This window comes from Callorhinus ursinus, unplaced genomic scaffold (assembly GCF_003265705.2).
Source record: "Callorhinus ursinus isolate GAN/ISIS: 27379988/994484 unplaced genomic scaffold, GSC_fseal_2.0 scaffold15, whole genome shotgun sequence".
In the NCBI taxonomy this organism is placed as follows: Eukaryota; Metazoa; Chordata; class Mammalia; order Carnivora; family Otariidae; genus Callorhinus; species Callorhinus ursinus.
The window spans coordinates 26,356,540-26,383,411 of record NW_027397077.1 but is presented as its reverse complement, the minus strand read 5'-3'; the positions used below and the strand labels follow the sequence as shown (position 1 = coordinate 26,383,411).

The 26,872-nt window shown below is 40.6% G+C and overlaps 1 protein-coding gene across 4 annotated transcripts in view; it reads left to right on the top strand.

Moving 5' to 3' along the window:
- The window catches only part of FOXP1 (forkhead box P1), a 568,616-nt gene that overhangs the window by 237,658 nt on the left and 304,086 nt on the right, over window positions 1–26,872 (top strand). For 3 of the 4 annotated variants that reach the window (XM_073901540.1, XM_025885358.2, XM_025885356.2), the window contains one exon: window positions 10,797–10,856. The gene's annotated coding sequence lies outside the window, so the exon portion shown is untranslated. Of the gene's footprint in view, window positions 1–4,686; window positions 4,839–10,796; window positions 10,857–26,872 lie in introns of those variants that run through there. The other variant, XM_025885357.2, reaches the window with a different exon arrangement.

Below are 26,872 nucleotides of genomic sequence, written 5' to 3'. Positions count from 1 at the left end.
TAAACCAGACGTGGCCCCCCACATGCACGTCTTGATTCCAACCAAGAGTGCTTGCCTGATACGGACCACCTGCCTCTAACATGCCCCTGCAGAAAAAGCAGAGAGTTGGCCTACAAGAACCTCTCTTTCCCAATTATTATTTTTTGATTGTTGCCGTTTTGTGAGACCCATTTATGATGACCTATGTTGATTTTACCCAGAGATATCCATTTAAAGTCTTAATTCCCACCTTGAAAGCAGTGGGATACCTGCAGATATGCCATAACTTTTCAAATATCTGCCTTCCCAATAAGTACATAAATAAATAAAATGCTTCAGCCTACTTGCGTGTGGAAGATTTATATAAATACCGAAGTTCCTGGTTTAATGTACGAGGCAGGTTCTGCTCTTCTCTGGGAAAATCATGATTTCAGTCATCCGTTGTCCAGCAAGCTTCTGACATCACAGTAGTTGCTCAGTTAATGTTTGCAGAATGAGCCAAATGAGGATGATTTCTGTCAGCATGCTGACTTTCAAGGATGGTGATAAAAAAGAGAGTGAAGTTCTTTCAAGTAATAAGTAGGGGAAACAACCCACAATTTAGAGCAAGATGAACCAAAAAAGTAAAGGTTTAATTGGAATAATTTCAGAATTCATCTTTCAGATGTCCACGTCTAGTGTCTGATTATAACAGAAAACACAAGAGGGTAGAGATTAAAGTTTTCAGGGGGGGCTTCTCCTGAGGCTAAGCATATCTATACCTGTGGGGACATCTTTATCACAGTGAGGTTCAACAAAATAGTTGAAGTGGGGGAAAATTACAAGATACTAGTTTATGGGGGCGCCTGGGTGGCTCAGTTGGTTAAGCGACTGCCTTCGGCTCAGGTCATGATCCCAGGGCCCTGGGTTCGAGCCCCTCATCGGGCTCCCTGCTCAGCGGGAGGCCTGCTTCTCCCTCTCCCACTTCCTCTGCTTGTGTTCCCTCTCACGCTGTGTCTCTCTCTGTCAAATAAATAAATAAATAAAATCTTTAAAAAAAAAAAAGATACTAGTTTATGTGTAAAAAATCAACTTTTGCATTCTCAGTGCATTGTGTAAATTTGCTATGCAGGAAACATAAGTGAAGCCATTTGGTTTTGTGGCATTGGTGTGGGCTGGCTAAGGGGGTGGGGGATAAAGTTGAGGCATTGATACAGTATGAGGAGAGCCAGATGGTTATATTACACATCTTTTGTGTTCTTGTTTGCTTCTTAAAGCAGTTGCAGAATTTTGCCCTTGGCGATATTTTCTTCATGCTTGTATGTTCTGCTATGAATTTACTTTTTTGTCAGAGTACTTTGAAAGAAAAGCCTTGCTCTTAAAAAAAAAATTTTTTTTTAACTTACGTTATAAACTTGTGAAGTCAACAGTGTGTTCATAAAAATATTTTTTAAAATGGTAAGTATGTTAGTAAACAGTGGGAGGAGCAGCTTTTCTTTTTTCTTTAGCACACTGATTTCAATGACATGTCAATTCAGGGAAAGATTTTTGCGAAATTATAAATGTAGAATTAACGATGAATGGATGGATGGAGACAGAATAGATACGTTGCTTTTCCAGTAGTAATGAGTCTTAGCTGATTAGAAATTTTAACTTTTTCTGTTACTTACAGCAGCTTCTCAGGTTGCGGTTTACCTATTGTGTTTTATCAGCAAGCCTGACTTTAAGTGAAGTGAGACTGCTTTGGGATAGGTCCGTGGTTTTAGCCTGGGTGTTTGGTTGGCATTCAGTACAACTGTTTATCACACCATCATTGAATTTTATATTTATTTCCTGCTAAAAGCAAAGTATATTTTGCGATCACCGGTGGCAAGGGATAGTTAAGATGTTCTAACTGCATGTAAGAGATGGTATTTTATCACTGAATGCTTTTAATAAGGAATTGCTTTGGAGTTTTTTTTTCTCCCCCGTTGTGATAGAATGGTTCAGAATAATTTAGTGCCCTTTTCGCAGTCCCAGTTCATCTCTTTTTTTCTTCACTCAAACGAGAGAAGACCACAAACATAAGATCCTTGGGCGTTGGTTTATTCTCTGTTGTGCACAGATTTCCAGTTTTAGTTGGAACCTGCAGTCCCTATGAGAAAACAGGAAACTTACGGTCCTAACCTTACTGAAATCTCTGCCCGCTTTAGTCACAAGTCTGAAGCAACTCCTTCCAATAATGAAGCCATTGTACGCATCATATCTGATCAGTTCTTGAAATGTTTTAGTAAGTCTATCTTACAACATTATAAGAAGATAATCAGCAGCCTTAGAAGGTCCCCATCTGGACTGTAGAGTTCTTTTACTGAAAGATGTTTTGCCTTTTTGAGATAGCTCTCGCGTTTCATCATCTGTTCCGCTGAGATGAAGTGCATATGAAAAGTCAGTGACTCTGAATCCATCTGTTGTTATTATTTTCCACTGATAATTGGCTTGAACAATGAAATGTCTGTGTCTGCAGCCTTTGAAACTGTACACTCTGTTTATTTTCTGGAGGTCTCGCTGCAACTCCCCCCGCCCCCATTTTTTCCCTCCTTCATTCTCTCTCAAGCTTACAGCCAGTGGCGCTTGCGTGAGGATGACATCTTTGACTCTGTGCATCAGTATGTGTCACTCAGCATCTAAAGCTTGCGTACGGATTTTTGTCACAATCCCTGTGTCTGTGCCGTTCGCTCCAGGATCCAGCCCTCTTGCCACAAGAAGCTTAGCTGGGCCACAATGCATGGATCCCTTACCTGGCTTGTCGTCTTTATTTCACTTTCCTCATTAAAATATTAATTTCGAGTACAGTATCTAATACCTATGGAATTAGATACTACCTCTAATTGTATAATATATTCAGTTGCATCCAGGTTTGCACGATACAGAGCATTAATATTGGATTCCACTAACAGCACTTCCATTAGCTTGCTCAACCAGTATGAGATATAGATGAGCTAGGAAGCATAACTACCCGCCAGAACTGCCAAAACAGTCATTAGAAGCTCCATTGGGATGGACAAAGGCTTTTTCACAGTGATATACTGATTAAATTTTGTTCTATGGTTTATTTGCATCAAGGTTAGATCACTATCGTCTGTGGAAGGAGGTTATCTAACACCTTATTTGGAAGGTCATTTCAAGACAAAATAGTGAATAGAATAGGCATCTTTAGTTTCTCTGGGAACCCCTCTTAGGGAGAACCTGTGTTTTATTCGTTGGAGGGGGTTTTGGGAATCTTTAAAACTATTTTTTTTCTCTTTTCTCCAAGTTATGCCATAATATATGTTTGAGATGGGGTTTTTCTGCTTGTTAGTGATTTTTTAAAAAAATTTTTCAGTAATATTCATTTGCTTTTGCAGTAGAATGATATAGCCAGAGAGCAGTGTTGTGTTAATAAAATAGAACTTGCTTTTGAAATAGAAAGCTGCCTTATTTCCCTTGGCTAGCATAATTGCACTACATTCTCCGAGGCTGTGAAGGATATGTGACCTACCCTTTTTGGTCCAAGTAATAATGTGGACACATCCTATAGAATAGCAGTGCTGGATTTGCCCCCATAGTACTATGTGGCATTAGAAGGAAGTAGATGAACATAATCTTATTTATGTTTCAATCGAAATCATTTAATACTGCAAAAGTTATTAAAAAATAATTAAGTTACTAAGACCAACATGTAGCTGGAACATACAGTAAGAGGTTAGAGGTGAGTGCGTTGACTCCCTAGGCTGAGGAAAGGCAGTAGTGAATTCTTAGCGCCTGTGTGTTTTTCCTTTTGCTTAAATTCCTCGGTTCTAAGGACAAATTATGTTGAGGTATGGCATATTTTCTGCCGAAATGGAGAAAATTGTTGACTGTAATTATGTTATTTAATTGAAATTATAAGTGGTTGAGGCCACTCAGTTAAAAGCGTCCTTTCTAATATATGGGTAATGTTTTTAAATGAGTGGTCATGGATTGATGACATTTGAAAGGCAGGCATTTGGGATGTATTTTTGGAAGACTCAAATTATGTTCCTTAAATCATTAGTGAACTAAAGAGTGTAAAGTGGCATGGGTTTTTTGTTTGTTTATCTCCTTTAATTAAATACGTGTCAGTGTTATATGTGTGCCTATATACACATGTATATGCATGTACATGCATGTGTACAGAAGTGTGTCTGTATTTTATATTTTATATAAATTTTTGTACATATATAAAACAGACCTTTCATAGGTACAGGTCACAAGGACCGGTTTATAGTGTGGCAAAGCACAAAAACAAAAGGTATATTGTTGGTGAAGAAAGTGATTGTTGATAACTCTCATTGAATGTTAGAGATTTCAAGGCAAGCTAAGGTAAAACTCCAGTGGTGTGTCTTATGCGAACTTCTTTTCAGAGTAGCTGGAGATAAAACAATAGCACTATACCCTCTCTCCCGTAACACCCCCCCCCCCACTTCAGGAGTGAGTTGTTAATTACTAATGAATGCAATTCATTTTAATTGTTATTATAGCAACATCACATTTAACTGTCTCCTGTTTAGTCCTTGTGCCCTGGAACCGGTGGTGTCTCGTCAGAGAGAGGACAGGTAGAAGGCACAGCAGGCGTCTGATTGAGCCAGTTATTCATTTGCTGAGTGTTTGTGTTTATGCAAAGGGGCCTCTTCCTGCATATTTAATCTAGAGTAAGGCAGTGGCTTTTGTTGTGTTTAGCCCACATACCTTCAGTCCTTCCTCACACGGCCGGCAGCTTGGAGCCCTGAGAGCCCGCAGGCTTCCAAGCGCCTGTAGTTTCTCCCTGACAAACTCTCAACTTTCTTCCGTTGTGTGAAAATTGCCTCTCTGGCCCCAAAGCTTTCCTTCCTCACCATGAGCGGGTAAGTGTGTGCGAGAAGCCAAGGCTGATACTTTGTTTCATTTTACAAATGTTGAGAGGCTACTTTCCTGCTCTTCTGGGCGCCTCCTGCCAGCGCCCTGGGTCCTGGTTCCTGGGCGGTTGTCAGTTGCTGGCTGCCTTGAAATAGACGAGTACAGGTGCCTCTTAGGAACCGGGGCTGAATTTTGGACTGGCAGAGGGAGCCTCTTGGAACCCCGGGCGGGCGGGGGTGGGGGGGTGTCGGTGGGGGAAGAAAGAGAGACAGAGAGAGAGAGAGGAACAGCTTTATTATTCTTTGTCCTAACAAATCCTGTTTTGTAACTCTCCTGGAGATAATGCTGCCATTGTTTGCTAAAAGCCTTCAAACAGTGTGTAAGACGGAACTGTAAGAAAGCAGTGAAACTCTGCTGCTGTATTGTCTATACCCAGGCCAGGGTCCTCCCCGAAGGTCTGTGCCGGAATAGGAAGGGTTTTCTTTAGTGGAAATCGAATCGTCTCTTCATTGATATTAATAGCACACTAGAGAGGTTGGCCATGATGCTCAGAGAGGCGGTCGGGAGGGAAGGAAATCTGATCTTGCTTGGGGGGGGGGGGGGGGGAGATGACAGCCTCTTGGCCCCACGGTGGAGGAGACATCCATCCAGGCTCAGCCTGCATAATGGCATCCTGGCTTAACTGTTTGCTCTAGGAATTTTAATCTTGAGCTGTTTGTTTTACTATCTGGGGTCTTGCTATTTTTTTTGTTCCCGTACTGTCTGTAGAAAGCACCATATTCAGGGTCTAATCCAGTCTTTTCAAAAAGTGGATTAAAAAAAAAAGACTCAGATAAATTGATGTACTGTGCACTTGGATCATTCTGCGCTATGATGGTAGAATTCGGCTTTCTTTTAGAATGTTATAATTTCAAAACTGAATTGCCACAACGAAGAAGGGACAAGCCACCCAAGGAAGATATGTCCTATGTAAAGATATTTCCGGGACTAGGAATTGTGTCCAGGGTCTAAAAGAAGGAGTTTGCGTTACCAGTTAACTGTTGCCTCTGCTTGAGTAACTCTTTTCAACAGAAGAGTGTGCTGTTCCCCCGCAGGTTGGAAACTGTGAGAATTTAAATAAAATTTCATCAACCTTATTAAAATATGTAGGGAGTTGGGTCTTCTTGGGTACAAATCAGTCTAGAGACTTAGAAGCATTTATTAACAGTGAGGCTGCTGTAGGTTTTTAATAATAAAATTACAAATACCCTATCTAATTGTAAGTATATGACTTTTATACTCGGTTTTTAAGGGGAAAAATACTTTTTTTTTTATGAGGAAAAGTAACTCCGTCAGAGCACCTTCTGTGATTAGCGCTATTGTATTCTTAAATTTTGATTGATAGAGATAATAGTTTTCACTTAAAAATACAGACAGGTACTTTAACTTTCCATGACAATAGCTATTTGCATTTCTTTTATCTTTTTGTTTAACATTTGTGGGGGTTGGGATGGATTTGATTATTAACTCTTATTGCACACTAAAGGTAAATCTAAAACAAAGGCTTTGTTAGAGCTTCAAAGAGAAAACAGCAAATATTGTTTTTAGGTTTCAACATTTAAAGGCTGTTAAGGGATACCTATAAAATATTTTCACATGACCATGACCAGGGTTTTACTTTTCTGTAAGGTAAGCGAGAGGAGTTCCTCCAAAAGAGATGGACCAGTGTGGAGCAGCTGGGGGTGGGGGGGGGGGGGGGGGTGCTGACAGCCTGGAGCAGTTTCCCAGGGCGCGCCTTGCCTGGCGTTGCCTGCGCCATGTGGCTTACCTTCTAGTATTTTCGATTTTTCTTAGGAGAATGGACCCCAGAGTTAGGTTCCACGATTTGGTGAAGAGTCCCAGAGGGTGAGGAGAAAGGAAGTAAAATGTTCCTCGCAGCCACAGGAGGGGACGTTGGGGAATGGTGGTGGATTTCTTTGGTAGACAGAAGTAACACAAGTAACAGAGCCGCAGTGATTGTAAGCCTGGGAGCCTGGCCGGTGTCCCAACGGCCTGAACTCTGCAGCTGCTCCTTTCCCTTTCCATTCTCCTTCCCTCTTCTACTCTGCCCCTGTTCTGCGCTCCCGGTCTCTTTCCCTCTTACCTCTTTTTCTCCCTTCCTTCCTGCCCTCTTTGCTTTTTCTTTCTGTAAGCCTCACTCAATATTGAAGTTATTAGAGCAGAGAAAAAACTCTCTGTGGTTGATTTCTGAGTGGATTTTCTTGTCTCGAGTGCAGAAAATGAAGTGACCCTCATACTATCATTTCTCAGCTAGGCAAATTTGTGTTGATATACTCCTGTTTTCCTAAGAAATCTTTGAAAAACGAGACATGAAAATCCACATGAGTTAGAAGTCTCTAGTTAAAGAAGCAGGCATCTCTTGGAAACTGGCCCATTTAGACCTTCTGTTTTCTTAGATGAAGTACATGTCCTTTGCTTGGAATATTTGGGGTATGAGAAGGTTGAACTTTTTTCCTGGGCTTTCAGAGAAGGTCTTCTCTAACCAGAGACAAATCACTAAAGCGCCACCTTCCTTGTGGGCCAGGAGCTGGCTGTGACATCCTTTCATTCCCAGTGACACGTGGGACCCAGTACCTTCTCAGCCCTCATTTGGTGGACTGAAGGTTAAGATAGAAAACGTTGGTTGTCTTTCCCAGTCCCTTTTGTATGATCGTGTAAAATGAAACATAATGCAGAAATCCTGATGTAGATCATTTCCTTCAGCTGCCGTGGAAGAAAGGGGGGGGGGACATACTCTTAGTGGGAAAAGTAGAGTGTATATTGTTCATTTTCGGTCTTGTGAAATGAAGTCAAGTTACCTGCAGCTTGGTTCTGACTACGCCATACCAGTTGGCGTCATGTATTATTTCTCCAACAGGTGAAACGAAGGGCAAAATACACCCCTACAAAGTGTGACGTTGTAGCACTATGGTAACCTAAGAGGTCCACAGACAGTGGGAAGTTCTTAAGGGGTGGGGGTTGGGAAGGTAGAGGAAGACCAGAGTTGCTGCTGAAGATCGGTGTCTTGCTCAAGGTCTTTATGGTCAACGCATAGATTCAGGTGGGCAACACTCTTGCAAACAGTAGTGGGGGGCCACACCAGGAAGAGTACTCGTGTTCCCGGGATCTTAACTGTACGGAGAAGGACACGAAGGAAAATAAGTCATTTCTATTTGCCATATTCCTGGCTCACTTTTAAAACCTAAAACCAATAGGAAACTTCAGAAAGAGAAAGACAATGCAATTCAGATGGTAACAGCATTTTAAAAGAAGACGAGTGGGCTGGAGGGGAATATTTTTCTTTTTATATTAAAAAAAAGCTTTACATAACCATTTAATTTTAGTTTTGATGTGTGTGCGGTGAGTAAGCATTCAGGTAACTAGTTGATATGATAAGTAAAAGTGATTGTTTAAAAAAAAATAGCGAACTGCTTTGGAAATGGAAGTTTTACATTTTGGAAAAAAAAAAAAAATGAAATGCAGGTTGTTCTGCTAGTTGTTGATTTCTGATTCTTCCAGGCTCCTCATAATGCAGACTCAGGCCCCAGTACTACTCCCTAATTTTCTTGTCTGTTATATTGACACATTTCATTTAATTTAGCATGATGGCAAACAGCTGTTGAACTATTAATCTTTTCTCTGCAAAGCTAGAAAAATATCTTTTAGATTACTTGGCTAATGTATACTAAAAACTAAAATCAACAGAAATAAATTAATGAGCGGTCAAATGTGCATATGCATTAAAATTTATGGAACTTCACGATGGAGAAAAACATGATTTGTATCCCACTGCCAGGTTTTTTGTGTTTTGTTTTTTTTTTTTTGGTATAAGTAAAAATTAAATGTAGCCGATTTTGTATCGCTTTAGTAATTATAAGTTGGAGGGTCAGTGGTATAATTTTGTTTCCCTAGGGGGAAATTATACTTGTAAAATCTGTGAGGGTAAATCAGCATATATTTTTGTTCTGTTCACTTACACACTGTACTATGTAGACAGGTGCATAGAGAAATAGGCCCCATTCTTCCCTGAAATCCTTCTACAGGTTTGAATACATGGCTCGAGATAACTTTATTCAAAGTAGGCATTTTCAGCAGGTTTTTTTTTTTTAAATTAAATTTTGATAAGGTCCAGTTGTTTGCAGGCCTAGATGATAGCAATCTCATCTGCATTGCAAAGTCAAATACTATAGATCTGACTGCCAAACATGCAAAAATAAATGCAACTCAATAGGTGAACATGCACATTAGTTTAGAGCACACACATTGGAGAATATCTCAAGTAAAAAAGGAGGGAGAATGGCCGTTCTCGCCTTGACTTCAGTAGGATCTGCCAGAGTTCACTTCCTTTCCATTTAAGATTGCATGCCTGGTGAGATGGCAATTTTTCGTGTATAAGATTATTGCTGTGCCTTGTATCTAATGAGCTCTTGGGCTGCTTTGCAGATCTCCCCATTACCCTGAGGATCCCAACATCATTGCTCCCTGTTTTCTTAGCACCATTTGCCCTGTGACAAGAGTTCTCACCGGTAGAGAAACCAATCCTGGGGACACACATCAGCAGTGTGTCTCAAAATTTTCATTTTCAATTTGAATTGTTTTGTGTAAAAACAAAAAGGTTTGGGGCAGGTTGCAAAATAGTAATTTTAAGTCCCAGAGCGAGGGTTTTCCCCCACCCAAATGGTGAACATTTATGGTGAAAACCTCCAATTTCCTCTTACAGTAAACATGAAAATTATGATTTCACTCAGAGCCTGCATTTTTTTTCCAATCTTTATGGCAAGAATCTGCATATACTTGCTTGTGGAAATGTCATAAATTGGCCTCAGATCAATTCCTCAAAGATAGTACTCACCAAAGTGCCACTTTCAAATTTTAGCCCTTGTGAAATAAGATTTAACTCTTCTCAATAATGTTTGCCTTTCCACATTCGGGGCTGACAGCAGAGGGATAAGCAGGGATATATTCTGTATAAAATTAAAACCACTTCATTACATATTGTTCTGAAGAGTGAGCAAAAGGATATTAACATTTTAGTAAAATGACGATACGATCTTAGCATCTTACAAAAAAATTACATGAGCATTTGGTCAGCTAATGTGGAATGAATCCTGTACCCTGTCGGTAACTTGATCTAAATTAATAAACAAATGTTTTTCTTTTCACTTGTGCCATATGTTGATCCCAGTTACATGGGCAGAAAGAGGCAGCTTGTAATGTTTCTTAGAGGATTACACACTGTTTTGCATAAGAGAGTATGCAGATGCAGGAGTAGATGTGGGATAAAACATGTTCCAGTCTTTCTTTGTGTTTTAGGGAGGTCGGTTTCAATTGTTTATTTCATCTGACACAGACCATTTTTATTTAACTTGGTAGATCTGGTAGATAAATGCTAAGTGGAAAACATAGTGTGAACAGCTTTCACCAACTGATTAACCCCCTACCCCTCCCCAGACTTGAAGATCTTGGTGCTTGTATTCATTTTGAAAGGTTCCAGGATGGCATAAAGCATCTTGTCTATAAGAACTCACTCTCTTCCTAAGGGGGGGTGGGGAGCAAGCCTGTGCTTTAATGAAATCAGAGATGTTGTGGATGTTCACCAAACAGACACGTTCAAGGAGCAGTCTGGTTTCCAAAAACAAAGGCCTATGAGTCACGTATTATTGCACCAGAAAATAAATTGATAGATGACAAGATGAGAAAAAGTTCATATGCAAAATTTGAAATGTTTCACCTTTACTTTTTCCACCCACGTTGTTTTTGTTGTCTTGAGGAGCTCACAGGCCTGTGCGCCAGCTCAGTGGTCTTGGGACTTGTTTTTATTAACTCTGAACGTCATTTGCTGTGCAATGTAACGGAGTTCTTCTGTCATTCTTGCATCTATCCCAGGCAGATGGGTGGTTGCTGCTGTCTCTTGACATTCGGATTTTGACGTTCTCTTTTGTTTTCAGGGTAAGAAGTGACCTTTTGAGGTGACTATACCTGAAGATTGCTTTCCAGAAGCCAAAAAGGTAAATGCGAATATGATTAGTGGAATTATATCTTGGCCCGTATCTCCCTCCTTCTAGGTATATCTTAATTGAACTCTTTTCCGATCTGTGTAGCCACCAAATGTATGTGCGTGCATTTGTGTGTAAGTCCGTATGTAGTAGCGTCTTTTGGGAGATCTTTCAAGAAAAGATTGCCCTTAAGAAATGGTCCGCAGAGTCTCTTTCCCCCCAAAATGTTATCAAACTTTATCTTCTTTGTCAAAGCTGAACTTTTTTTTTTTGGCTGTTGTCTTGGTGGGCTTAAAGTTAGAAAGGAATATTCACATCACAAAAGCGGTGATTCATAAAAATGAACTTGCTGCAAACATGAGTAGCGCATGTCAGTGTTCTGTGCCGAAGTGGTGTCATCCGATTGATGTTCATCTGGCGGCTTTATAATCACCTTCTTTCAGAAATTAATAGTCAAGCACCATAGCAACCCAGCACATTGATGTAACTGCTGAGCGGCGTGGGGCATATCCCTGTGATGTCAGCGCTAGGCTGCCTTGTTCTCTTGACCTTGCTTGAAAATCAAATGAGTATTTGATTTTAAAATTAGAAGTTTTCAGAGACACTAATGTAGCTTGATGAATTAAAGCTAAATTAAATTTTCTCAAACTCACTTTTGGGAGGGGGGACAAAAAAGCACTCTGTTTAAAATGGTTATAGATGCTCTGTATTTTCTTGATTTCCAAAGGTCTCTTTCTGGTGTGGCTGTGGTCATCTGACACAAGTTAATCTTGCAGGTCATTTTCATGGCTGAGGTTTCTCAAGTAGCATCTTCATTTTATTTTTGAATTTTGGCCCATAACATCTCCATTTGCTTTAGTGGATTTGTGTCTGTTTTAAAACAGGTTCCTTGCTGACCTGGTTGCACTGAGTCTTCACTCAGATATTACTAAATTGAGTTTATGAATTTGTAAGACAGAGACTTCCTACTCTTTAGTTGAACATGTTTTGGGTTTTTTTGGAACCCCCTTTATAACATGAAGATCCTTAGATCACTTTTGTTTTTAATCTCACTGAGCATTCTGGAACTCTAGGACGCCTTTTAAAGGTATGGATTTGTTTTTAGAGTTGCATTCTAGCACATTTGATTGGAGGCGAAAAATCCAACTTCCTGCATTTCACCATCATTGATGTTTAAATGAAACCTTTGTGGGAAGTACCTGATGGCCCGCCGCGGAGGACAGTCTCATTTGTACGCTGCAGCACGGAAGGGGTGGATCCCAGCTAGTATTTGGGGCTATCAAGTCAAAGCACTTCCCTTTGCTGAGACTCAGTTGTCCAGTCTTAAAAAGGAAAGCTTAGTTAACTTCGGGGATCTGCAAACTTTTTGTGTAAAGGACCACGCAGGAAATATCTTCTGTTTTGTGGGCCATTCCGTCTCTGCCACAGCGACTCAGCTCGGCTGTACGTTGTGTCTCCTGGTCTCCATGAGCCCTGCGAGATCTCAATCCAAGACGTTCCTCATGCAAAGCTGTGCCAGGTGTTTAACTCATCTCGTGCCATTAGCTAGCAAAGATTTCTAGCAGAGCTCAAAACTGTGATTAAGCAAAGCTGAAAGCATGGTTGAAAAGATGAAACGTTCACCATGAGAGTTGTGTTACCCCGACAGCTTCAAATAAGGGCATCCTGAGCAGTTTTCATTGTTTTCTTTGGAGTCACCTGTAAGCATGCGTTATTTTTCTTCTGACTTGATGCCTTTATAATGCCTATGCTAACACCCGTGACCTGAAAATGGGCATGTTTGAATGTGTGCGATGTGATTTGTTTCCAATTCTGTGATACTGTTCAAAGTTTAAAATATCGTGAGACAGGGGCAAGTCTGGGGGAAAAAAAAAAGGTTCCAGGAAATTTTCATTAGTTTTGACTAAAGAGAGGTAGTCCATGGGGAGAGAAAAAAAATCTCTCTTTATAATTAATGTCAAGGACATGGTGTATTATATGGTACGATATACTGCAAATGAGGAACTCCTTGTCAAATTTCAGCAACAGTGAAAAATTTTGTCCTTCTGATGGCTCCTGTCATGACACAAAGGAAGCTGAGTAACAAATTCATATAATTTTTCTTTTAAACTTGACTGCTAGGAATCTCGGAGGAAGAGTTTTTGTTCAATCTCTCTGTATGGTTTTTTTCCACTCCAACTTATTGTGATTGAGATCTTTTTAAATAAACTTCATTTTTTCTACCCCCAATTAACATTGGGTTATTCTTATTCTTCTACAATATCAATTCCATCATGCTTATCCCTCATTTCAAATTTTATTTTTTTTTTTAGAAATTAGTGAAGGTATAGAGATTTAAATTATAAATCACATGTAGTTTTTTTTTTTTTTACCTTTTAACAAGCTCAAAGATCCTTCAAAAACTAATCCTTATTTATTTTGATCTCTTATATATAAAGGAAAAAAAGCTTTGTTAAAAATGTAAAAAAAAAAAAAAAAAAAAAGTCTGTATAATGTCTGGAATGGCAACTGTTTCTTCCCGGGGAATAAGCCTTAAACACAGAAGACCGCAGGGCGCCTGGGTGGCTCAGTCAGTTAAGCATCCCACTCTTGATTTCGGCCCATGTCATGATCTCAGGGTTGTGAGATCGAGCGCACAGAGTCTGCTTAGGATTCTCTCTCTCCCTCTGCCCCTCCCTTCCCCTCGTACATGTGCATGCGTGGGCACGCTGTCTCTCAAAAGCAAACAAAAACCTGAGAAGATCATGCTATCCAGTGATGATGGAGAAGCCAGCACCATCTCCACACCATCAAAAAGAGGTAGATTCCAGATGCTGGGTGCTTCTCAGTATATGTCATGCCACATTTGAAATCTGGGAATCATTAAAAGCATAGATGCAAGTAAATATGCCTACATTGTCACTTCGGGAAAAACTACTTATATGCATAAAAGTGGCCAGGCAAATTCAGAAAACAGATGAAGCCATTTTTCAAATTTAGATTCAAAGGTCTGAAGAGTCATAAATAACAGTCCTCTTACTTGGTAGCAATAAAACAATTTTTTTTCCAAGTACATCTGAGCACTCTACAAAATGGCTTTGGTGCTAGTATTCTGGAGAGATAGGCAGCCATGATTATAATCTCCACTTTACAAACTGGGAAGGTGGTCCCATAGACGATCAGTAACTTACCCGTGGTCACACAGAATGTCAAGACTGGACCTAAAAAGACATCTTGTTCAGGTCATGGTTATATTGATGTCATTTTATCATGGCTGCCTTAGTTTGGTGGTTTAATAAAGGTTTATACATCATTTTCTCTCTGCTTTCCCCCCACATTGGCATTGTACCTACATGCATTTTTGCTTGAGATTCAAATTCAATTTGTAAAATTCATATTCTTGTATCAGTTCTGAGTGGTATTGGGAGTGGATGGTAATCTTCAAGCCCATATAGATTACAATTAAATGGTTATTTTTAAACGTTTTAGGCATCTTCAAGTTTCACATCTTATGTGCTCGTTAATTGTTTTAAATTTCTTTTTTATGGTCAATTTATTTGTGAGAAAGTTAAGAAACAATCTAAAAGAAAGTATAATTGCAGTATTCTCCTACCCCCAATTTGAGCCCTTTTTTAAGTTGGATCAAGGAGTATAAAGCATCCTTATAGACTATTCATTGTGTCTTGCATATTGCAGATTATATCTTGGTTACAAATAAAGGTAAAATGGCTATTTGGCTATTTAAAATATATCCATTGGTTCTTCTGAAAGTGTGTATTTATTTGATTTAAATATTGCCAATAACATTCAAAGTTAAGTCCATTTCAAAATGACCTCTTTATAGCATTCCACATTTGAATCATGTTACTTAATTTATCAAGTTGTTGTGTAGACGTAACAGTGTCTTCATTGAGCCACCAGATAACCACCCTAGCTGATTCACTAGTCTGTTCAGTTAAGCACTGGAGTCCTTTTCACTCCCTCCTTCTCCGCATACACCCATGCCCAGGCTTAACAATCAGGGTAAAGACTAGGCTGGTATTAGCATAGAGACTGCAACATACGATGGCTTACCTAAAATGGAAGTTTACTTCTCTCTTATGTAACAGTCTGACCAGTGTAGCTTACCTGGGCAGGTTCTTTCTCTCTTTTGCTCTCCTACCTTGGGACTTTGTCGTTATTCACATGGTTGAAGCATAGGGGAGAAGTCCATGGCAAGCAGTTTTCTTTGATGCAAATGAGTTAAAAATTGCACATATCCCATCCATTGACTGTTAATTGGTAAGATTATAGTCCCCTGGTTGCAAGAAGCCGCAGTGGCTGCTGGGAGTTGTGTCTACCAGGGTGGCCAGGAGCATGGGGGAATTGGAGAACAGGTTTAAGGGGACAGTTCTAACACAACAACTTGATTGCTTGAATTGCCCCAATCTGATGATTTCTTTCTTTTTTCTTTTCTTTTCTTTTCTTTTCTTTTCTTTTCTTTTCTTTTTTCTCTTTCTTTTTCTTTCTTTCATCATTCTTTCATTCTTTCAGTCATTCATTCATCAAGAGTGCACACTGCATACATATATAAATTCCTACTGTAGATATTTACTGATGATTATGTGCTAGTTGCTAAGATCATAACACGACATAAGAAGGGCATGGTCTCTGTCCTCATAGAGTTTATTTTAGAGAGGGGAAGACCCAGATTATGAACGATGATGATGACTAGTGTTAGGAAGGGCAAATATTGGTTGCTGGGAGAAAGTGATCTATAATGGGGAGACCAGGGTATCAGGGATTTTTGTATTTTAGCCTTGTATGGAAGCTATGTTAGCTTAACTTGATTTTCTTGTATCTTTCATGCCAATGCTGTTATGAACATTATCAGACATGTTAATTTTGTTAATAGCTTTATTGAGATATAATTCATATCAAAATACAGTTCACCCACTTAAAATGTACCGTTTGATGGCCTTGAGTATATTCCCAGAGTTTGTAACTATCATCCCAGTCTGGTTTCAGAACATTTTCAGCACCCCAGAAAGAGACCCCATAACCATCAGCAGTCACTGTCCTCAACTCAGCACCTGACAACAACTAATCTACTTTCTGTCTGCATAGATTGACCTATTTGGGACATTTCCCATAAATGGAATCCTACAATATGTGGTCTTTGGTGAGTGACTTCCTTCACTTAGCATGATGTTTTCAAGGTTCATCCCAAGCACTTAAATCTGTAGCTATCAGAAAATAAATAAATTTGTAACTCTCTTACAACCTCAGAGTTGTTTGAGGTCTTAGTCCTAAACCCAACAAAATGGTGACCTGAAATATTCTTACAGGGGATGGAATTGGGGGAAACATGACTGTCCTCATGTTGTTTATATTTTCATAGAACTGACTTGGCCTCCCAACAGTTAAACTTCAAAATTTAAATGTTTGCATTTTAAGTTAGCTGTTTTTAAACATTGTTAACCATAATGCTAAACTAACTTACTCTGTAAACAAGAGCTGTTTCTCTTGAATGTTAGTTTCAAAGAAAAAAAAATTTTAAATATTGATTTCCAGAGAAATATGCTCAATAGAGTTCGTTTTCAAGCAGAAGCCACTTGTTGAAATGTACATGAAGGCGTATTTAGTAGTAAAGGCAATCTCTGCAGCGATTATCAACTAGCCATATTTTGCACTGTGAACAATCAGAAATACAAAACCGAATAACAAATGGTTTATTCATCTTTTTAAAATGATGTTTTTGTTCTTCCATCTGCCAAGGGCACAAATATCCCAGTTGCTCACCTTGAGCATCTTAGGAAGAGATTCTCAGTTTAGGTGACAACATAACAGCTTAACAGAGATGTAGGAAGTATTGCCTTACTTTGGCAATTCACAAACCTCAGGAAGAAATTTGGAGCTTAACTGTACAAAAACAAAACCCTGTTTAAGGTTGCAGATCTGTGTTAACCTTGACTGCATTACCCAACTCGTATCTAGTAACATCCAGAACTTTAAAGGAGCAAATGTTCAATTGGTGGTAGAATCCTTATTTTGAGTCCATTTTAAAAGTTGACCTTCTGTCCAGGGTTGAGTTCCGATTTGAAGTTTATAGTACCTTTTGAAAAGACTGCTGGTGAGTGGGAGTTCACAATTGAAATCTGAAGATTAATCATTTAAGTTTGTACTTCTCTGTCCTTGATCTGAACTCTTGGACTTCTGTAGCCTTTGCATGGTGGGTGTGGGGAGGGGAGAAGAATGAAAAAGCTTGAAGTCTTTATGCTCCGTTCACATGTACTCTTTTTGAAGTGTGAAAATCATGCACATTTTCCCTTGAATTTTGTATATTAGTATGTATGTAGTATATAATTATAAGTAATTAGATGTTTTGTTAATTATCTGAAAGTGCAGTGACTTATTTAAAATTACCTATTAATTAAAAAAACAGTCTTGCGTCATCGGATGAATGGTGATGATTTCAGTCTGTGGATTGGCATGGTACTTTAATTCCTCGGCCTACCCCTCCAGGCCTCTTTTTTCTGGAAGTCTGTTTCCCTTTCATCGGCTCCTGACTGTCCCTAGAGGTCAGAGGAAGTGCCCTAAAATCTGTTCAGTACAGATGACTTACCTTAAAGTTTATTTAGAACAGTGATTTTCAGAGTGGGCCTTGGGACCCATTTGTGGATTAGGAAATCTGTTTAGTGGATTGTGCCCAAGGATTTTGAAGAAACGGAAGAAGCATACAATAGAGTAGAATAAAATAGAGGAAACTTACACTGTCTAATATGGAAACCACTAGCCGCATGTTTTGCAGTGTGATTAGCCCAAACTTAATATGTGCTGTTAAGTGTAAATTCGACAGAGTATTTAAAAGACTTTGTATGGAAAAAAGATATGAAATATTTGAATTATTATTCTCACTTGATTATACATGGAAATGATCATATTTTTATGTTAGGTTAAATAATATAAATTATTAACCTGAATTTTTACTGCTTCAGTGTGGTTACAATGACATGTGTGGCAGGCGTTAAATTTCTAATGGACAGCATTGCCCAAGTTGGTGGGGAATCTATCAGTGAATGACACCGCTATGAAGCCCTCTGCCCATGGTTCTAGGGGATGGGGACAGGCAGGGAAATAAAATACAGATACACAGTGATAGGTGCTGGGTAGGAAATATAGAAGGGTGAGGGAGATCAAATTACCTGAGGAAGGGGTTCCAACTGTAAATAATCAGGTTAAGTCTGACTGTGAAGTACGGGAGCATTGGAGCAAAGATTTAACATCTTCTAAAGAGAGCAAGTTGGCTCGTGTGGCTGAAGTAAAGTCATCAAGGGGGAGAGGTAGTCAGAGGCAAGGTCAGGAAGTAACAGGGCTGGGGGGTGCCTGGCTGGTGCAATCAGAAGAGCAAGTGGCTCCTGATCTTGGGGTCATGAGTTTGAGCCCCAGGTTGGGTGTAGAGTTTAAAAAAAAAAAAAAAAAAGTTAAATGAATTTTGGGGAAAAAAAAAAAGGAACAGGGCCAAACTGAGTAGGGCATGAAGACTCACTGGACTCAGTCTTTTAGTAAAATAGGGAACCGTTGATGGGCTTTGAGGAGGGTCAGGATCTGATCATGCTTTAAATGGACCACTCTGGAAGCCATTTTGAAATTTGCCTGTGGGTGAACAAAGCAAGGTGATAGGGAGGGCGACTTGTTAGGAGGCCACTGTAATCCTCCCAGTGATAGAGAATGGTGGCTAGGATCAGGATGGCAATAGAAGTGCAGAGAAGTAGTTAGAGTTGCTTTTGGTTTGAAGGAAGAGCCAAAGGGTTTCCTGGTGGAATAGATGTGGAATTTGAAAAGGTTGCATCAGGGATGACCCTGAGATTTTTGTGTAGTATCATCTGAGGGATTGCTTGTGAGTAGAAAGGAAGGAGCGGGAAGATGGAGGCTTTGGGCCCAAGCAACTGCTGGGAGGATGGAGCTGCCGTTAACTGAAATAGGGAACCCTGTGGGGGAACAGGTTTGAGGGTCTTAAAGGACAAAAAAATTAATCTCACTTGTTAAACATGGTAAGATACACTTTATTCAGGACCATCACAGTAGGTGTTGGGAACACTCCCGTAAGATTTTATGCAGGAGAGAGATTGGGCTCAACTCTGAATGCAGCCCAGGCAAGTAGGAATTTATAACCAGGGAGGAGAGTGGGTGTCCGTAGATGGAGAATTACCGGAGGAAACATCGTGGGTGAGCAGAGGGTCTGAGCTACACAGATCCAACAGGGCTCTTGCTAAAGACAGGCCAGGATGATCAGACACTCCCTGGGGGATGATGGCGGATGAGGAAACCTGGCAGGTATCAGCAGTGGTCAGACTGAAGGTGGTGGAGGGGCTTGTGGTTAAACTGACTTAGCAGGGTTCGTGCTAAAACTGGATTTTATAGGGAGGTGCCCAGGTGGTTTCAGGAGGCTGACTAAAGTTTGGTCAAGCCAGGAGTCTTTGTCACGGTGGATGAGGGAAGTGGGAGAAACCGGGAGTATAGCTGTAGACACATGGGCTTTGAGCTGTTTATTATTCACCCAGATTGAGCTGTCAAGTGGGCATTTGGATGTGTGGATCTAGAAATGTCCTAGCTGAGGCTACAAATTGAAGATCTGTAAGCATGTAAGTGATATGTAAAGGCATGAACCTGGGTGAGCTCACCAAGGGAGCCACGGTGTAAGTAGAGGAGAGTAGGGCTCCAAGATGTGTGTTCTGAAGCCAACACCATTAAGAGATTTGGTTACAGGATGTAGAGAAGTAAGAGGCAAAGCTGGCAGGAAATTTTGGGCGTTTGGATATACTGGGAGCCCACAGAGGGCATTGCGGTGCCTGAGTGGCTCAGTGGGTTCAGCATCCAACTCTTGGTTTCAGCTCAGACCTCGGGGTCACGAGATGGAGCCCTGCGTCTGACTCCATGCTCAGTGCACTTGGGTTTCTTTCTCTCTCCCTCTTCCTCGCACTCTCTCTCCCTGAAATAAATACTTTAAAAAAAAATAAAGGAGAGCATTGTCAGCTGCATCAGAGGTGGCTAAGAGGTCAGAAGAGATGATGACAAAAAACAGACTGTTGTGCTTGTCAACATGGAAGTCATTTATAACCTTAACCAGCGTCAAAAATGTTTTGACTCTCACTCCCACAATATACAGTGGCTTTGTACAACTACCGGGGTGCTTATGGTAGGCATTGTGGATGGTTTTTCTGGGGATAGTCCCTGTTTATCACTGTTACTTGTTAAGGTCATCACATGTACCCCCACCCCTTGCAGCCCCACATGGACAAGGGGCTAACTGGGATACTTGGGTCACAGTACAGCCTGTCAAGTGTGTAATCAGACAAAAATTCACTTCTGCACAAAGGAATCCTGCGCATTTTGCCCCTTTCAATTCCTTCTCTACTCCCTGGTTGAGATAGTACTGTTTAAAGAAAAGGCAGGTGGGGCGCCTGGGTGACTCGGTTGGTGAAGCGTCCGACTCTTGATCTCAGCTCAGGTCTTGATCTCAGGGTTGTGAATTCAAGCCCCACACTGGGCTCAAAAAAAGAAAAGAAAAGAAAAGGCAGAGGAAAAGGGGGATGCATAAAATATGTTGTTTCAGTCATCTGAAGTACACCACAGCTTGGTGTGGTTAACATGGTCTCCAGATTAGTAAAGTACTAGTTTGTGCCTGAGCCACATGCCAGTCTGTCACCTTCACCTTATACTAATCTAGGTAGTCTTTGATGGGCTTGTCTGCCTTTCAACTCAACTAAAAGTATCAAGGATTCTGACTTATTCAAAAATTCTGAAATACAGTGAACATTCTCAAGATTTCTAGGCTGGTCCCAAATCTTTAAGCATCTAGAAAACTGTAGGTCAAATAATAACAAAGATGCTTTCTCTCTTTAGGTACTAAATCCCATTAAGGTAGTATTGGGTGAGGTAAGAATATTCCCTCTTTGTGGAAGCTAATAAATGTCCTTCTCAGAGGAAGAAAATGTTGGAAGAACAATTTCACTGGTGACCGCCCCTAACCAGTTCAACATTTTATCAGTATCCTGCCGGGATTTTGTATATATAGATTTGTTTATATGTGCTCGTCCTGCACACACTAATTTGTTTCCTATTTTTTACCCTTACACTATCACAAGTATTTTTCCAAGTCATTACATGTTATATATAAATCTTATTTTACGATACTTTGGCAACCTGTTTGTTGTGTTGTTCATCCCTGCAATGGTGGGGCCTCCGATATTTTCCACTGAGTCATGATGGCCAGGATGTCTAAGTTGGCCATCTCAAGATAGCTCAGTCTCTTGAATTTGTTTTATAAATGATGTTGAGATTTTAGATTATCATCGAGTTTCTCCCTCTACTTCTAGATAATACTAAAATTAAACTGAGCCACATAAAATCACCCCTTGGGGTCAACTGTATGCATTTTCCACCATTAGGTGAGGTACAATTCACATTACTTTTGATTTCAAAATGTCTAGACTTTAAGTTGCTAGGCATTTTTTTTTTCCTGATCTGAATTGTTTTTGGTATTTTCCCCCTCCCCCAACTTGATTTTCAGCCTGTGAGCTAGGAATTTTCTGTTCTTTCAAGGGTGAGCCATTCACCTTCTCCTTGTTTTATTTCCCCGAACATCACTCCTTTCTCTTTCCCCAGGGCAAGCCATTGCTTTATGTTTGCATTTGCTTCTCCAGAATTTGCTTTGGTTGGGTTTCAGTCAGTTTACCCAGAAAAATTAAAAATTACTTGCAGCTTTCAGAGTCTAACATTTTAAGTTCTTTTGTTCACCATACCTCAGCAGTATCATCATTAATCGTGTAGGCAACAAATGTTTGAGTTCCAGTGAGGTTCTCTGTGTGTTTAAAATTGAGCTGTACACCACTGTGCTTTGTGGCCGTGACCCCATCTAGTTCTAAAATCCCCCAAACGGCCTTTCAGTGAAGTAGTCTTAGAACTTCAGAGAGGACCAAAGAATGTGGGACTTGACTGGTTTCTTCCTTGTAATGTGCGAAAGATAAAACCGACATTCCAGAAAGGGACATGACAGACCCCAGGCCACTGCATAATTGCGACCCTCTGTGTTGGGAATCCCCTGCTCTTCTCCCACACCTCTTCCTTCCTTTTATGATAGAATACCCCAAACAAGTGGAATTATTAAAATATGACTATTAAAACGTTGGCTATTAAAAAAAATAGACCTGACAAAAGCCAAAATGTGTGTGTTTTGTTTTTTTTTTTAAATGTAGATGGCCCTTATCTTGGATTTCATTTCCAGCACTATCTCCTTTTTCCAGCAATGTTAAGGGAAATGACACCATTTACAAGTGTTTCAGCATATTAACTATGAGAAATGTCCCCTAAATACCTTCATCTCAAACAAACAGAAATAAATAAAAATAAAAATGTTCATTTCAAGGGCGCCTGGGTGGCTCAGTCGTTGGGCGTCTGCCTTCGGCTCAGGTCAGGATCCCAGGGTCCTGGGATCGGGCTCCCTGCTCGGCGGGAAGCCTGCTTTCTCCCTCTCCCGCTCCCCCTGCTTGTGTTCCCTCTCTCGCTGTCTCTCTCTCTCTCTGTCAAATAAATAAATAAAATCTTTTAAAAAATGTTCATTTCAGAAGATGCCCATTTTCCCCTTTCCTCCCCACTGTCAGGCCCTCCTTCCCCCTCTGTCTTCCAGCTTCTGGATTGGCCACTCCTCCTCCCCCTTGTACACAGTGGTGTACAGCCCTCTCCTGTCTCTCCCTCTCTGTCTCCTGCCTCTGAAGGCTGAATTTTTTTTTTGAAGATTTTATTTATTTATTTATTCATGAGAGCCAGAAAGAGAGAGAGAGAGAGAGAGAGAGAGAGAGAGAGAGAGAGAGGCAGAGGGAGAAGCAGGCTCCCAAGGAGCAGGGAGCCCGATGCGGGACTCGATCCCAGGACCCTGGGATCATGACCTGAGCCGAAGGCAGACGCTTAACCATCTGAGCCACCCAGGCGCCCCTGAATTTTTTTTTTTTTAAACAAGGCCATTTGATGAAGATGTATGTAAAAGTAGAATGTTCCTGCCAGTTGACTACTACTGTGCATTTTCAAAATTGTTGAGTGTTCTGTGTAACCTGAGAATTTCAGTGTCCAGTGCCCTTACCTGACTGATCCGTACAGAGGAACACCTCCCGTGTGTGGGTGCTTTTCCCTGGGCTGAGGCACAGGGAAGAATAATTGTGTTTTGCCTGTGTTTCTTGAGGTACACGCTGTCTGTTTGATTGGAGCTACTTACGCTCCAAGGTCTTGTTCTCCCTAGCTCTGGAATGGGGTTGACATCCTCTCTTTATTTCCTTACATGGGATAAAAATACATGAAGACCAATATAGAATTGTCACTGGGAACTTAACTAGCTAAGTTCTTACTATGTTATTAGTAATAGAAATAGAGTAGGAAATTCCCACGAACTTCGTTTTGTTTTCTGATGACACATGTTAAACCAGCTCATTATAGAGAATTTGAAATTATAGAAAAGTAGACCAAGTATAAAAGAAAGAATAATCTAGAATCCTGACCCTGAGAATAACGTAAATTTTCTGTCATCCTTTTTTCATTGAATGTACACATATTTAACAAAATTGCTGTCATCCAGTATATAGAATTATGTTTTTAAAATTTAATATTACACAGTGAGTATTTTCCCATGTCATGAAGTATTCGTAAAGATATCTTAAATGATTACACACTGTGTCACCCTTTTGCATGTAACACAGTTTAATTAACTGTTCTTTAATATTGTGTGTGGAGACTGTTTCCAGTTTTTCTGTAATATATCTATTGCAGTGGGCATATCTGTGCATAAGTGTTTGTCAATTATTTTTATTTCTTTAGATATATTCTAGATGTGGAAATTACTAGAAGAGAGTTTATGGAATTCTTACAGGGTTTCCATACTTCTTGTCATACTGTTTTTCAAAAGTACACCTATTTACACTCCTATTAACACTGAATGAGAGTGTTTATTTGACTGCAACTTTGCCAACAGTGAGTATCAACATTTTTTTGTTATCGTGTGAATCATGGGAAAAAAGTGTATTTCATTTTTTCCTTATTCAATTCTTTGACTATAAATGAAGTTCAGAAATTTTATTTCTTTAGGCTGTTTGAATTTTTTCTTTTAATTGTTCGTAATTTTTGGAGCAGCTAGGGGTTGAAGGAGTAGGAATGAGGAAGCCATAATGCTGAGAGCATGGGGAAGGGGTCCTGTCATTGAGAGGGTCCTTGACCAGTGGCTCTTATGGCCGAATTCACAGAGTAAATTCACAGAGTACTACCTTGCAGCTTTGGTCTAAGTGCTAAAATTAGAAAAGGCCAGACCCCTGGCACTCAGTTGTTCCTGAAACCAGATGGAGAGATCTAGGGCTCATAAGCTTTCCAAAAATTTGGTTGCTTTACATTTATTCCTTTATTCACCAAATAATTATTGAATGCTTACTTGTTTCAAGCACTCTTCTGGGCACCAGGGATATACTGGTAAACAACAAAAGAGAGGCTCTTTAAATGTGGTGAGTCTCCCTCATTGCTTTTTAATGAGGACAAATGGAGAGTTCTCCGTAAAGTGCTTAGCACAGTGAGAGTCATGCTTGCTTCTCTTCTCATTGCTTCTCCTGTTTCTTTGTTAGCAGCAGCAGCTCAAATAAGAACCTGTGTCCAGCCAGGTCCCTTCTGTGGTCTCCCCGTCACACTTGGGAAAGACAAGCTGTCACCGGCGCGGTGTCCCCCAGCCCGAGAAGCTTTTCTCCGTTTCTCTTTTAGCTCCTTTCTTTACCCACTGAGCTAATGTCCTCCAGCCATGTGGTTGAGGAAGCCTGTAGAGAAGCAGCGCCGAGTGCAGTTGAGCAGTAAGACCTCGGGGACAGACCTAAGGACTTCAGAGGAGCCCCTCCCATTTTCATCCTGTTAGTAGGGGTATTCCTGAAGGCTGAGAGGTGCTCCCTGGTCATTGGCTCTTTATCCGGAAGCTCAACCAGCTGATTCTCATCAACCCCTGAATGAAGGAATTCAAAATAGAAAAGGAAAGTGTTCTTCCTCTGGATTTCTCAGTTTTCTCTGGGATTCTGGAACTCTGCACTGAGTGGGGAAAGAGAGGCCCCCTCGAACCCAGGACCACACTCGCTTTCTCTCTGGCTTGTCCCATTCCTGGGAATGTACTTGGCACCATCCCCCTTTCTGTGTACTTGCCTGGTTCCTGTCACCACTGTTTCAAAACACGACTGATTTGTAATTGAGATAAACATTCTCAGTGCTGAAAGGATGAAGGGGTAGCTCAGGGTTGCGGTCCTGGTGCCCTGCTCAGAGGCGTGGATTAGAAGTGGGCTTCGTCTGAGTTTGGATGTGTCAGTTCTTGGGCAGGTCCCAACATGCTCTGCCACTTGTCTCCATCTGAGACATGGGGAGAATGAAAACATCCGTCTCATAGATGTGCTGTGAGGATTATATAAAGAAGTTTGCTTAGAGGTCTGCTTTGCAGGTCCAGCCCTGCTACTTTTTGGCTTCATCATCTTGAGGAAGCAACCAGATTCTCTAAGCTTTTTTTCCCTTATCTAAAAAAAATAGGGACTTGGAAGTCGTTGGGAGATTAACTGAGTTATTCCAAGTAAAAAGTGCTTAGAGCAGTCTTCATATCCAGGAAAGGCTCGGTGATGTTGGCTCAGTGATGTCTATTTTTGTTATTAGCACAGTGCATGGAATGTAGTAAGTTCTCAAGGAGGGTAATACATTTTATTATTAATTAGCTTTAAAGATAATGAAAATGGTTTTAAGTGGCTGTTTTTATGGGAGAGAATCTAGTTAGTGGACATAGAAATGAAAGAGGCATCCTGATACCGTTCCCTGCCCCCAAATAGAAAATACAACACAAACTCTTAAGATCCTAAGAAGAAAAGGGGTCTGTGAGGTTTTCGAGATAACGTTGTATTTCTGTACCGTCTTCTTCTCACCTCCCACCTGCCATCACCAGGTAAAGGGCGGGGCCATCTAGCGGGATCGGACTGGCTCATTTTTAGGAATTTGAAACAGGCTGTTGGCTACACTGCAGCTTGGATCTGAGTGCTAGAATTTAGGCCAGGCCATTGATACCCAGATGCTCCTGAGTTCAGATGGAGAGATCTGGGAACTCACAAGCTTTTTAAAACCTAAACTGTGTGACAGAAATAGTGTGAAAAGGTTTTCCAGGGTTGTGCACGAGATTCGTTGGCTCTAATGTAATCTTATTATAGAACTTAACACTTGGAGACTACGTTAAAAGAGCATTAAGCTTGTGTCCTCAGCACTTCACATTGAGAGGAATGTGGGTAGAAATTTCTCTGGCGTGTGTCCAAGGCCAGAGAGAGAGTGAGAGAGACAGAGACTGAACTGGAGGGAGGGAGGGAGGGAAGGAGGCCCCCAGGGCAGGACACAGGAATTCCTGACTATCTGCAGAAAGTAAAGTCTCTTTTCCACTGCTCAGTTGTTGTTTTAAGGGGGCAGGGATTGGCTTTTTGGGGTACACTTAGCAGAAGTTACCTTGACCCAACTGTTATGCAAAGGATTGTATTTGTGCACATATGTGCATGCATGTGCATAACCCCCCCTCCAGGTGGTGGCAAGCCCTTTCTCTTGGAAAGCTCCAGAATGTATCATTTCCAACAAGGATGTGAGGAATGATCAGAGGGCTACTTCATATATGTTTATGAAGCCCAACAAGCAATTTTCTCTTTGTTCCTTTCAGTGCATCGTTTGATTTTTCTTACACATGATATTTGTCATTGTAAAAATAAACAGGAGAACATAAGTAAGAAAGTAAACATGTTGGCAGAATCATCCTCTAGGATCACAGCCTGGACCATTTTGGAATCAATTCTTCTAAATATCACTCCCTCTGCCCATCTGTTACTGACTTGACCTGGGCTGTCCAGTGTGGTAACCAGTTGCCAAGCAGCTCTTGAGCAGTTTAGTTGAAACGTGGCTAGTCTGAATGGACAGGAGCTGTACTTGTCAAATCCCCAGCGAATTTTGAAAAAAAAAAGAGAAAAAAATGGGGCTATAAAATTGAT